The following is an 11,694-nucleotide window of genomic DNA, read 5'->3' as shown; positions in this document are numbered from 1 at the left end:
TCCAGACTCTAGTCCAGCAAACGGTTTGAATGCTAATTTTTAAAAATAGCTTTTATATGCAATTGTGCTCTTTTCAATAAAACAAAGATTTGTTTATAGCTACAATTTAATTAAGAGCCTTTTCAAAGAGGAGTATCTGGAAAACAGGGACTTTTTTTTTTCCACCAGGGTTGTTTGTTTATTGGTTTAATTTTCCCTGAAGTAAAAATACACTTTGAAATGTAACATGTCATTATGTAATTTGTAGTAACAAAGTGCAGGCCCTTGCACACGACAGCAAACAGGGCCACTCCAGCTCACAGACAGTCCCCACATCCCTTCCCCTCTCCTCATCTGATTAACAGGCTGTGTAAACATTCAGCCAACCAGAACCCCGGCCAGTGCAGTTTGGTCAGCCATAAAACTGCCAGCCAAACACAGACACGGGGGTTTTATGCAGAAATCTTAATTTGAGGGAAATGATCAAAACCAAGACAACATGGCCCCAGTGGAGATGGAGAAGGGCTGACCTATATTTTCATTAATCCCTCCCTCCCTCCCCCTGAACCAGTCAAGGATGAGATCACCACCAAGGGTGAAATGCTGAATATCATACCCCTAAGATGCAAGCTTGTGGAGGGAGTTGAGTCAGAAACCAACCCCCTAACAGGACATCTAGGAGAGAAACATAAGCTTCTGTTGCAAGGAGAAATTTTAAATTGTCTGAGTTGTTTGGAAAAGGTCTGATTTTGACATACCCAGGATGGGTTTGCTCCATCAACGTGCTTTCTGTTGGTACAAGAACAGCTAGTATGTGTTCTGATTATACAGATATTAATGAAATTTATACAAAGGAGGGGGGAGGTTGACTTTTTTCTTCCCACGATTCTCATTGCTCTTGGCAAAAGACTTTAGACCCTTCACAAAATGGAAAATTTTAAATGTTCAATGTAAATAATAGTAATAATTAGCAAGAAAATTATTCAATTTTTTAGAAGAATACTCTCACAAGATGGCTAACTTTTCTTTTTTTTTTGGCTTAGGAAAGTATTTCATATCTCACTTTTGAAGCTGTAGAACACTCTTTTTATAGAATTTTTGAGTTTTTTTAAAAATCTTGAAAAATACGCTGGTAGCAATGGGAGTGATAGAATTAACTACAACTAAGATCATGCCATCTGGTCCCATCAGTTCATGGCAAATGGATGGGGAAACAGTGGAAACAGTGTCAGATTTTATTTTGGGGGGGCTCCAAAATCACTGCAGATGGTGATTGCAGCCATGAAATTAAAAGGCACTTACTCCTTGGAAGAAAAGTTTATGACCAACCTAGATAGCATATTGAAAAGCAGAGATATTACTTTGCCAACAAAGGTCCGTCTAGTCAAGGTTTTTCCAGGGGTCATGTATGGATGCGAGAGTTGGACTGTGAAGAAAAGAATTGATGCTTTTGAACTGTGGTGTTGGAGAAGACTCTTGAGAGTCCCTTGGACTGCAAGGAGATCCAACCAGTCCATCCTAAAGGAGATCAGTCCTGGGTGTTCATTGGAAGGACTGATGCTGAAGCTGAAACTCCAATACTTTGGCCACCTCATGCGAAGAGCTGACTCATTGGAAAAGACCCTGATGCTGGGAGGGATTGGGGGCAGGAGGAGAAGGGGACGACAGAGGATGAGATGGCTGGATGGCATCACCGACTCGATGGATGTGAGTCTGAGTGAACTCAGGGAGTTGGTGATGGACTGGGAGGCCTGGCGTGCTGCGATTCATGGGATTGCAAAGAGTCGGACATGACTGAGCGACTGAACTGAACTGAACTGAAGACGCATGGGCTTCCCAGGTAGCTCAGTGGTAAAAATCTGCCTACAATTACAAGAGACATATAGGAGATGTGGGTTCTATCTCTGGGTTGGGAAAATCCCCTGGAGGAGGAAATGGCAACTCACTCAAATGTTCTTGCTGGAAAATCCCACGGACAGAGGAGCCTGGCAGGCTACAGTCCGTGGGGCCGTGGAGAGTAGGACACAACAGCACACATGGAACAGTAAGGCACGTGACTTAGTCCAGTTCATCTCCTTAGTAGCGCTTCAGTAACTGGTTACTAACAGGATACTGGGCTTCACGGCAATTGCTTATAATGTTCACCTTTGTTCTAGGCTCATTTCTTAATTTTTAACCTCTATTTTGTTTGAAAAAAATATGGTCAGCCATGTCATGATGCTCTCTAGGATTACCCATATCTTCTTTGTTGTATCTAATCATGCTCACAGATGTTCATTTTGCCTTTCATAAGAATCTCCGTGTTTTATTCTGGCAGGTCTTATGCTAAAGAAATAACTAAACACAATTTAAGTTCCAAGTAGAATAAGGAAAGTTATACACATGTTGAACTTTTTTTCCCAGGCCCTGGGCAGACCCTTTCTATTTCACTTAATGCTCATGAAACCCTATGAATTGGGCATAAGTATTATACCCTTTATTAAGGAATCAGAAAAGTGAGATCCAAAGGGTCCCAGTAATTTGTCCCAAGGCACACAGCTGGTAAACAGCAGGGCTGGAGTCCTAGTAGTCCAGGTAGCCTAATTCTAGACCCAGTTGACTTTGCCTCCTTGTTGTATCATCATTGCCTTAGTCAGGAGGCAGCTTTGTCTCCGATCCTTAGAGGCATTGGCAAGAGGCAGATTGGAAACTTTCCATGATGATTGCTCCTAGATAATGAGTGAGGTGTGTGCTAAGTCGCTTCAGTCGTGTCCAACTCTGTGTGACCCTAAGGACTGTAGCCTACCAGGCTCCTCTGTCCATGGGATTCTCCAGGTATGAATACTTGAGTGGGTTGCCATGTGCTCCTCCAGGGGATCTTCCAAATCCAGGGATCAAACCCTCATCTCTTATGTCTCCTGCACTTGCAGGTGGATTCTTTACCACTAGCACCACCTGGGAAGCCCAAGTGAGTGAGGTAGCCTGGTGAATTGGAAGAGCATTAGTTTCAAAGTTTGAAAGCCATGATTCCATTTCAAGTTCACCACTGATTAGTTGTATCTTAGAAATGTTTACTCACATCTCTAAGCCTCTATTTCCTCGCCTGTGAAAAGGAGAAAATTCTGTAAGATCTAAATGAAAGAACATTTTGTAAGGCTTAACACACTTATATATGTTCCAGGTCTTCTTTTCTCCCTCCCAAGCTAATCTGTTTACATCACCTTGTGATAGGTTTTCATCACTATAACTTTACTAAACAATGTCTAAAATTCTGTCATCTGGGTGTAGTTTGATGGAAGGAGTTAAGCATCTTAAAAATTTTTTTAAGTTTAAAACTCCTTGGGTCACACTGAATTGCATGTGCTCTAATTCAGAAAAACAAGTTAAGTCTTCCATTCTAAGTACTGTTAAAAGGTAGGCACTTCTGTCTTCACAAACCAGTAAGATAATTTCTAACATTCAGAATTCAAGCATATTCATTTCAAAAGCATGTAGTCACTGCATCTGGGCAACTGTTTAATCAAAAAGTTGAAGAGCACAGATGTCAAAGACACTTTCTCTGATGGAACATTTACAACTTGTGGTTGTTGGACCTTCACTATCATAGTCTGCCTTTGACCAATTCTCTTTCCTTTTTGGAATAAGGGCAAATGAGCATAAACTCTGACATGAAATACATCAGATAGCTACCCAAAATACTCTTCCAAATCTGTGAGTTATTTAACCTTAATCTATCTTGAAAACCACAATAGATTTCCATCTTCTTGAGAAGAAAGAAAGCAAGTGGACATTCTAAATGATCTTTTCAGGCTTACATATCTCTTTCAAAACATTTCACAGTTTTCCCCACTTCATTCCTAACCCCACCTCCATCCGCCCCGTGAGTACTTGCATAGAGTAGGGCCTTAAATGCTTTTGATGATAAATGAGTTGTCAGTGCACAGATAAATCCCCTTTTCCAAAGCCTCCTGGAGTAGGAGCATATTCTACTTCCTCCCAAAGACCCCAGAACTTCCTGTGCACTGGCACGCACAGAAGAAAACTTTTATTCACAAATTTAAGCTACATTAATCTGCTGAAAGGAGGATAGATACTTAAATGGAGTTTCAAATAACCCTCGCCTTTGAGATCATCTGTGCTCACAGCCCAATATTTGTACAAGATGAAATGATTTACAGAATCAAGCCTGGAAAAATTGGAGGGCAACTCCAAAAGGCAAGAACATGCTGCTGAGTCCATCACTCATCCTGCCAGGGAAACTTTTTGTAGTCTCCAAACTGTTATGAGACACTACTCTCTCTCCAGGACAGAGAAATCATCGAAAAGGCGGGAGGTGTGTTGGCTGCACAGCCAGAGTAAAGAACTGGAGTTCTTGGCAGGGCACTTCCACCTCAAAAGCAGACAGAGTCCTGGAAGGACTCTCACGTAAACAAAGCAGGGAGACAGCTTCAGCTCTGCAGCGAGGCTCATCCTTTCCCAGATCAAAGCCTGCGCCAGAGAGACAGCCCTACAGAACAGAGTGTCCTTTTTGGAACATCCAGCTCCAGGGGGGAGGCTTGAACTGGAGCCACAACCTTACCACCTGTATCCAATGGCTTAGATGCAAAGGCTTTCACAGGTTGGGGAGCCCACAGCTGCTCCAATGACAGACGATCAATGGAAAGATAAGACAGGGCAAGCAAGAGAAGTTTCTACCTTGCAAGCTCAGATCAGCTACTCTGAGAAAAAGAAAATGCGTCAAGCCAACCCCGGCTCTCTCTACAGTGTCGAAAGCGGGTGGCAATCAGTACAGGCTCGTGGCTGAGCTGTTTGCCTGGCTCTCTGCCACTTACTTGCTAACTGGGTGAGCTAGGCAGGCTACTGGATGTTTCTATGCCTTGGTTTCCTCACCTGCAAAAGGAACCTAATCGTACCTGCTCCACAGGCTTTAATGAATGACTGGTACAGAAGAAAGCTCTAAAAATGTTGCAATGATCATTTGAAAGTCCCACTGTCCTGCATTTGAACAAGTTCTGCTAATTGGCAGTTTTGTGAACTTGGGGAAACAATATGGGATGACTTCCCCCATCTGTAAAATGGAATTTCACCCAACCCTGGTGGGATTGCCAGGGAGATTTGACTTCATTTAGCACAGAGTAGGAATTCAGTAAATGCCACCTCTGTTTATTATCATTTTTCCTGACTTCGAAAGGAGAAAGCCCACAGGACTGGTCAGATGGGAAGAGATACAGCTAGTAAAACAGAATCCTCTTAAACCCCCAAACCTTCATCCATATGCAAAAGAGATACATCCCTGGGGATGATTGGATCCTGGTGTTTTAAATACACAGCTAATTATATTTTAAGAGAGAAGAGGGAACCTGGAAGTATTCCCAAATTTAACATCTGCAAGCAGAGAGGATGACGAAATGCATTAGTACTGAGGAATAACTTTCTCCCATCTTCTCAGAAAACATCTGGGGTATTACCCTCCCCTCTACTCATTCCCTCACCTCCCACCCCAAAGCTGACTCTTGGCTGACAGTTTATCAGAGATAAATGGAAACACCTGGGAACCAGATAAGGCCAACTGAGTGTGATCAGCTGAGGAGACCTTGGGAACTCATGCCACTCAATATTTCTCTTTCCACACCAGGCGGGGCTAGGAGTACCATCTAGCCTGTGATGGATGGCAAGGCTCACTTTCACATCCACTCTTTTCTTCAGTCATTCCAAACCACCTCAAGAGGTCAGCTGGCCCAGGTTCCTGCCTGAGGTAGGTCAACACTGAAACCGTCATGTAGCTTAGATGGTTATTGACCCCGCTTTTAACCACTTCCACCAAAAGACTTTCAGGACTAACTGTATTTGTTCAAAATTTTAATCACCTTTTCCTTTATCAAACCAAGCCCATTCCAGCTAAAATTTCTCATCCCTAAGGAAATATAAGACCTAAGATTGTCTTTTGTACCCTGTGGTCAGGCAAAAAAAAAAAAAAAATATATATATATATATGTATGTATATATATTGCCATTACACTGTAATAACCTCCTCAACTTGAAAACTTTAAATCTCCTTTTCTTCCCATGTCCATTGCATTATCCCAAACTATTCTGTCTCTTTTAACCTTTCTTCAAAGGCCTTACTTGCCTTTCTTTTAATTAGCATGTTCCTTTTCTCTCAACTCACTCCAGCTTCTACACATTATTTAGAGACCAGAATTTAACAGCAGATCTAGCTATTATTATAGTGAGATAATTCCAGTGTGTGTTTCAGCACACCCACTACCTGGATGCATGATCCCCATACAAGTTATATAACATTCCTGGGCATCAGTTTCCTTAGCTACAGAGTTGTTTCAACCATAAAGAACAAGAACTGTGAGCAGGTCAATAGGAAGACGTACCAGCAGCCAATGGAGACATTTTAAAAGAATTAAATTTAGAGAGACACATCACAATTAGCTAATTCTAACCATCAGAATTAGCTAGTTGAAGAGAAGAAAAGAGCAATCCTACCAGATGGAACTGCATGTGCAAAGGTCCTAGGGCCCAGACTCCTGGACCAGTATAGCTAGATCTCAGAGAACAAGGGGAAGAGGATTGGAAATGAGGCTGGTGAAGGAGGTATGGGCCAGTAACATTATAATCCTTATAAGCCGTGGTGAGGACTTTAGTCTTTATTCTAAAGGCATTGGGAAGGTGATACAGTTATAAACAGATTGGTTTATTTTTATGGAATACTGACCACAGAATGGATTGGACACGGAGTAGACCTGGGGGGAATAGAAGGCTTTGGAGGCAATCCAGGGATGGGACTGTGAGAACCTGGACTGTGGTGGCAGCTGTGAAGAGGAAGAGACATGGATAGAGTTGGAAATGAGAGTCAGCAACACTTCCTGACCCAGTGAACATGGTGGGAATGGAGAAAGAGGTGTCACGGATGGCTGCCAACTGTCTGGCTCACTCGTCTTTGGGTGTAGGTGCTATTTATTGGGGGGATGCTGGAGGAGGAAGGAGTTTGAGGGGAAAGCTATGAGTTCAGTTTTGGGACACGCAGAGTTTGAAGCACTGTGAGATGGCCAAGTTGAGATGTTGAAGAGGCAACTGGATTTATGATTGGGAGCTCTGAGGAGAGTCTAGCCTAGAGATATAAATTTAAGAGTCATCAACGTATAGATAATAATTAAAACCATAAGCATGGACGAGATCACAGAGGGAGGGTGTAGAATGTGAAGGAGAAGAGAGCCTTGCAATTTTCCAATATTTAATAGCTCAGAGAAAGAAGATGAGCCAGGAAAAAGACTGAAGAGAAGCCCCAGAGGTAGAAGAAAATTAGGAGAGTGTTAGGTCATGGAATTCAAAGGAGGAGGTGTTTTGAAAAGAGAATGTCAACAGCAAGGCTGTTACATATGCTTATCCTAATGACCTAGTCCAAGTGACATTCCTATTGAATTTTCATGTTTGTGTGCAGTCCTGGGTTTTTCCAGCTTGGAATTTTGCCATCTTCCTATGCACACAATGGCTTACTGATGGTTGCTGTGACCAAACTTTCTATCTAATGTGATTAGTATAAGAACACTGGGTTACGTCTCATTTGTCCAGATGCCTTGGCAATCCAGAATGCAGTCAAGAATTAAGTAGGAAAAAAAATCTGAAAAACTCAATGATTATTCAAAAGTCTGGTTACTAGTATTTATGTATTTACTAATACAAGCCCTTGTTTAGCTCTCATGGGTAAAACCGTTCTTTTGTAAGTTTTAAAAAGTTGATATTTGGTTTCTCAATCCACAATAAAATGGAAAAAGCCTTGAAGGGAGGGGCTAGGGTGGAGGAAGATCTCAGAGGCTACAGAAGCTCTTACAGTATTATTACTGGTTATTAGAAAGTAGATTAAAACCTACCCAAAGTAGGCAATGAAACAAAAACATAGAAATCAGAATCTATTTAGCGGATGAATATATCCTATACCTTAGTCATCTTTGGGGAAAAGATCACAGTATATCGCCTGACAAAAACATAGTAACCAAACAAATTTTAAATAAATGTTTGCTATATTAAAATAGAACAAAAAGGCTTAGCATGTGATTTTTCATGTTTTTCTGTCCCTTGTATTTTCTATACACTGGTAGCGAGAGCTGGGGGCTTAGGGGACTCCAGTATAATTTTTTGGTAGGAGTATATGATAGGAAGTGATGTGAATATCAGATTATTCTAAGATGTTAGGACATATTGGTGGCTTCAAGTCCCATCAGTTTTTTCATCTATTATAAAGTTTCTAATTGGCCTTTAACCCAGGGGGTTCACAGCCTTTGATTATCACTGCCTAGATTTATTATTGTTGTTGTTCTTCAGTCATTAAGTTGTGTCAGACACTTTGTGACCCCATGGGTTGCAGCATGCCAGGCTTCCCTGTCCTTCACTATGTCCCTGAGTTTGCTTAAACTCATGCCCATTGAGTTAGTGATACCATTCAATCATCTCATCCTCCGTTGCCCCCTTCTTCTCTTGTCCTCAATCTTTCCCAGCATCAGGGTCTTTTTCAATGAGTTGGTTCTTCACATCAAGTGGCCAAAGTATTGGAGCTTCAGCTTCAGCATCAATCTTACCAATGAGTATTTAAAGTTGGTTTCCTTCACTGGTTTGATCTCCTTGCTGTCCAAGGGACTCGCAAGAGTCTTCTCCAGCACCACCAATTCAAAAGCATCAATTCTTCGGCACTCAGCCTTCTTTATGGGCTTCCCAGGTGGTGCTAGTGGTAAAGAACCCGCCTGCTGGTGCAGGAGACATCAGAGATGCAGGCTCGATCTCTGGGTTGGGAAGATCCCCTGGAGGAGGGCATGGCAACCCACTCTAATATTCTTGCCTGGAGAATCCCAAGGACTGAGGAGCCTGGTAGGCTACAGTCCATAGGGTCACACAGATTTGGACACAACTGAAGTGACTTAGCATGAAATTATTTCATTAGGAGCTGAAAAACCAACTGGTGAACTCTACAGCAGAAACAACAGTTTCTTCAACAAATTGCTAGGAGAAAAGGCAAGGGGGAACCTACAGAATACAAGAGACTTATGACAAACAATAACCAAATGCAGTGTGGAGGCTTTGTCCTGTTTTTTTGTTTGTTGTGCTGAGTCACTCAGTCATGTCTGACTGTTTGCAACCCCACAGACTGCAGCCTGCCAGGCTTCCCTGGTAGCTCAGCTGGTAAAGAATCTGCCTGCAATGCAGGAGACCCTGGTTCAATTCCTGGGTCAGGAAGATCCCTTGGAGAAGGGAGGCTTTGTCCTACTTATTAGCAAAGAAACATTTATGAGTCAACTAGGGAAGTTTTAGCACTGACCCAAAACGTGATTCAGTTAAGGAATTGTTATTTTCAGGTATGACAATGGGATTGTAATGGCATATGTTTAAAAGTCCTTATCTTACTGAGATAGTACTGAAATACTTGTGGATGAAATGATACGATGTCTGGGATTTACTTCAAAATAATCCTGGAGATGGGGCCGTGGGCCATGGAGATGCTGAGGAAGTTCTGCCTGGGGAGAGATGAGACAAGACGTTATTACAGCAGGATGGTGAGAGCCTGAGGTTCATGTGCCATGTACTCTACTCTCTGTAAATGCTTGAAATGTTCCTTTTAAAGAGCTTTAAAATAGAGAGAAAAAAAGTCATTTCTTTTCACCTTGTTGTTATGGAAGAGAATACTTCTAAAATGCTTGCTGTATCAATGTGATATCACAAAGCAGATTATTTGGAAATTCTGACAGTGAACACAAAGGGAAATCAGAAGAGAGGTGTCACCGAGTCTGAGGGCATGACTTTCGGTGCCTGAGTTTTTGAAACACCAAATTGAAGCCAGGGTCAGGGAGGAAATCACTCCCCATCAGACGGTCAGAACTTCAGCGCCTCAGCTAGAAACTAATTTCTAATTGAAGACACTTCTAGACTTCAGTTCAAGCTGCAAAACCCTATGAGCCTCAAACTCAGCTCCCTGTCTGAAAGGAGGGCTCCTGGCCACCAGGTCTCCTAGTTTGAAACCTGAGGCTCTTATCCTTCCTTCTTTGCTTCGTGTTTCTCTGCTCCAGAGAACTCACTCGTTCGTTTGCTAGCTCAGTGGTAGTCATGAGGATCTGGGGCAGCTGGGCGTGGCCAGTTCAGGGAATCCCCAGCATCTGCTGAGGCTTTTGCACCCTCCTTACCTGTATTTTCACTCATGCTCTTCCCTGAGTTCAAGAAGCTGATCCACCAAAATCTTACTCATCTTTTAAGGACCATTTTAAATGTCACCAAATACACAGGTCTTTTCCCAACCTGCTCCTCAGAGCTAAGGGACTCTTCCTCGAATTCCCCCCAATTCTTTGCTTGTAGACCTTTTATAAAATAGTTGAGTTCCTAGAGCCCCAACTGGACAGTTCATCCCTTGAGGGCCGGAATACGTCTCTACCTCTGTGACCATCCCCTGAGCCACACACCCTTTCCTCGGCCTTCCCTTCCTGTGCAGAGCTGCCCTTGACCTTGCAACCCTCTTTGACCACTTGTCTCTGCCTTCCTATCCCCTCTGCCTCCTTCCTGCTACCTCGCCTTTTCAATATGGCCCATTCCCACACTGCCTCTGTCTCCCCCTAAGCCGAGAAGCGCGCGCATCAGGGAAGAGAAGGGTCGGTTTCATGCCAGGGTCTCAGCCCTATCTTCGGGTTTTTCTGCAGCAGGCCATTTGGCTGGTGACTGCTGAACTGGATGAGAAATCTCAGCCTGACACAGGAGTCCTCAGGCTCCCACTGCCTCGTGTGCCAATCACAGATTTCTGGATCAACAAACCCCTCCTTCAGTCAATAGAAGCTTTGTGAGCTGAACAACAGATGCCACAGGGCCTAGAAGGCAAATAAATATGGTTATTCAACATTCTATCGCACTGTGTATAATTCAGGAAATTCAATTATGGTTTCCCCAGCAACAGTAACCGAACTTCAGGCCTGGCACACAAGGGGTTGACCCTCACGCCTCCACATGTCGGGGACAGTGCAAATCTGGCAGACTTACAATTGCCATTGGAAATCTAACTGGAGCCTCCAAAAGCCTGGGCTTCCAAACTTAAAGCTGTTTTTCAGCAACTGGTATAAAGACTTGGGGGGAAAAAGTACTAACATGATCTCAGTCATGAATAGGTATGGGATGATTAAGCAGCATGGGCACAATTCCAGCATCAGCATACATTTGAGGCATAGAATGGCAGATCAGGACTTTATAATAGAATGTGAACTGTCAGGATGAGACCTGCAAACTGCCTGGAGCAGGGTTTATAACCTGGAGTCTGTGAAGTCTCTAAAGAGACCTATGCCATGGATTTGGAGCGTGGATTCTGAGGCCGGACTTTGCAGGTTCAAATCCTAGGTCTTCTGCATGACCTCAGGCAAGATACTTTTGCCTTAGTTTCCCATCCATAAAATGGAGATGATGCCGTTGGTACATGATAGGGTTATTTGGTTAGTTTGCCTTTGAAGCAGAGTATTATTAGACCTCTTGGCGGGATTTACTCATGACAGCTCTGAGCTATTTTTCATGACCCCACTTGTGATTCTGTGCCTGAGCCAAGATCGCAATTGGGACATGTTGCATATGTACTACCTTGAGTTGATTCTTTTTTATTTTCTCAGCAAACCATATTTCTTCTTGCACTCCTCACTCCTCCGTGAACTCAAATTAAGCCCTCTCCCATCTAGAGAGCAAGGCAAGGGTTAGGTTTTGTTTTTGAAA

The 11,694-nt window shown here is 43.0% G+C and overlaps 2 long non-coding RNA genes across 6 annotated transcripts in view; one reads left to right on the top strand and one right to left on the bottom strand.

Moving 5' to 3' along the window:
• The first annotated feature begins 572 nt into the window (after window positions 1-572).
• Window positions 573-11,694, top strand: part of LOC129659328 (uncharacterized) — a 92,531-nt gene continuing 81,409 nt past the window's right edge. For 2 of the 5 annotated variants that reach the window (XR_008717988.1, XR_008717986.1), the window contains exon 1: window positions 5,015-5,713. This is a non-coding gene — a long non-coding RNA (uncharacterized LOC129659328). Of the gene's footprint in view, window positions 790-4,452; window positions 4,802-5,014; window positions 5,714-11,694 lie in introns of those variants that run through there. The other 3 variants (XR_008717984.1, XR_008717985.1, XR_008717983.1) reach the window with 3 other exon arrangements.
• Window positions 3,179-11,559, bottom strand: LOC129659331 (uncharacterized). The gene is made up of 2 exons (XR_008717993.1): window positions 10,140-11,559; window positions 3,179-9,476 (listed from the first exon to the last, which is right to left on the bottom strand). It is a non-coding gene; the product is annotated as an uncharacterized LOC129659331 (long non-coding RNA).

This window comes from Bubalus kerabau, chromosome 8 (assembly GCF_029407905.1).
Source record: "Bubalus kerabau isolate K-KA32 ecotype Philippines breed swamp buffalo chromosome 8, PCC_UOA_SB_1v2, whole genome shotgun sequence".
NCBI classification, from domain to species: domain Eukaryota; kingdom Metazoa; phylum Chordata; class Mammalia; order Artiodactyla; family Bovidae; genus Bubalus; species Bubalus kerabau.
Note: the sequence above shows the minus strand (reverse complement) of the source record. Positions and strands in the feature narration are given on the sequence as shown.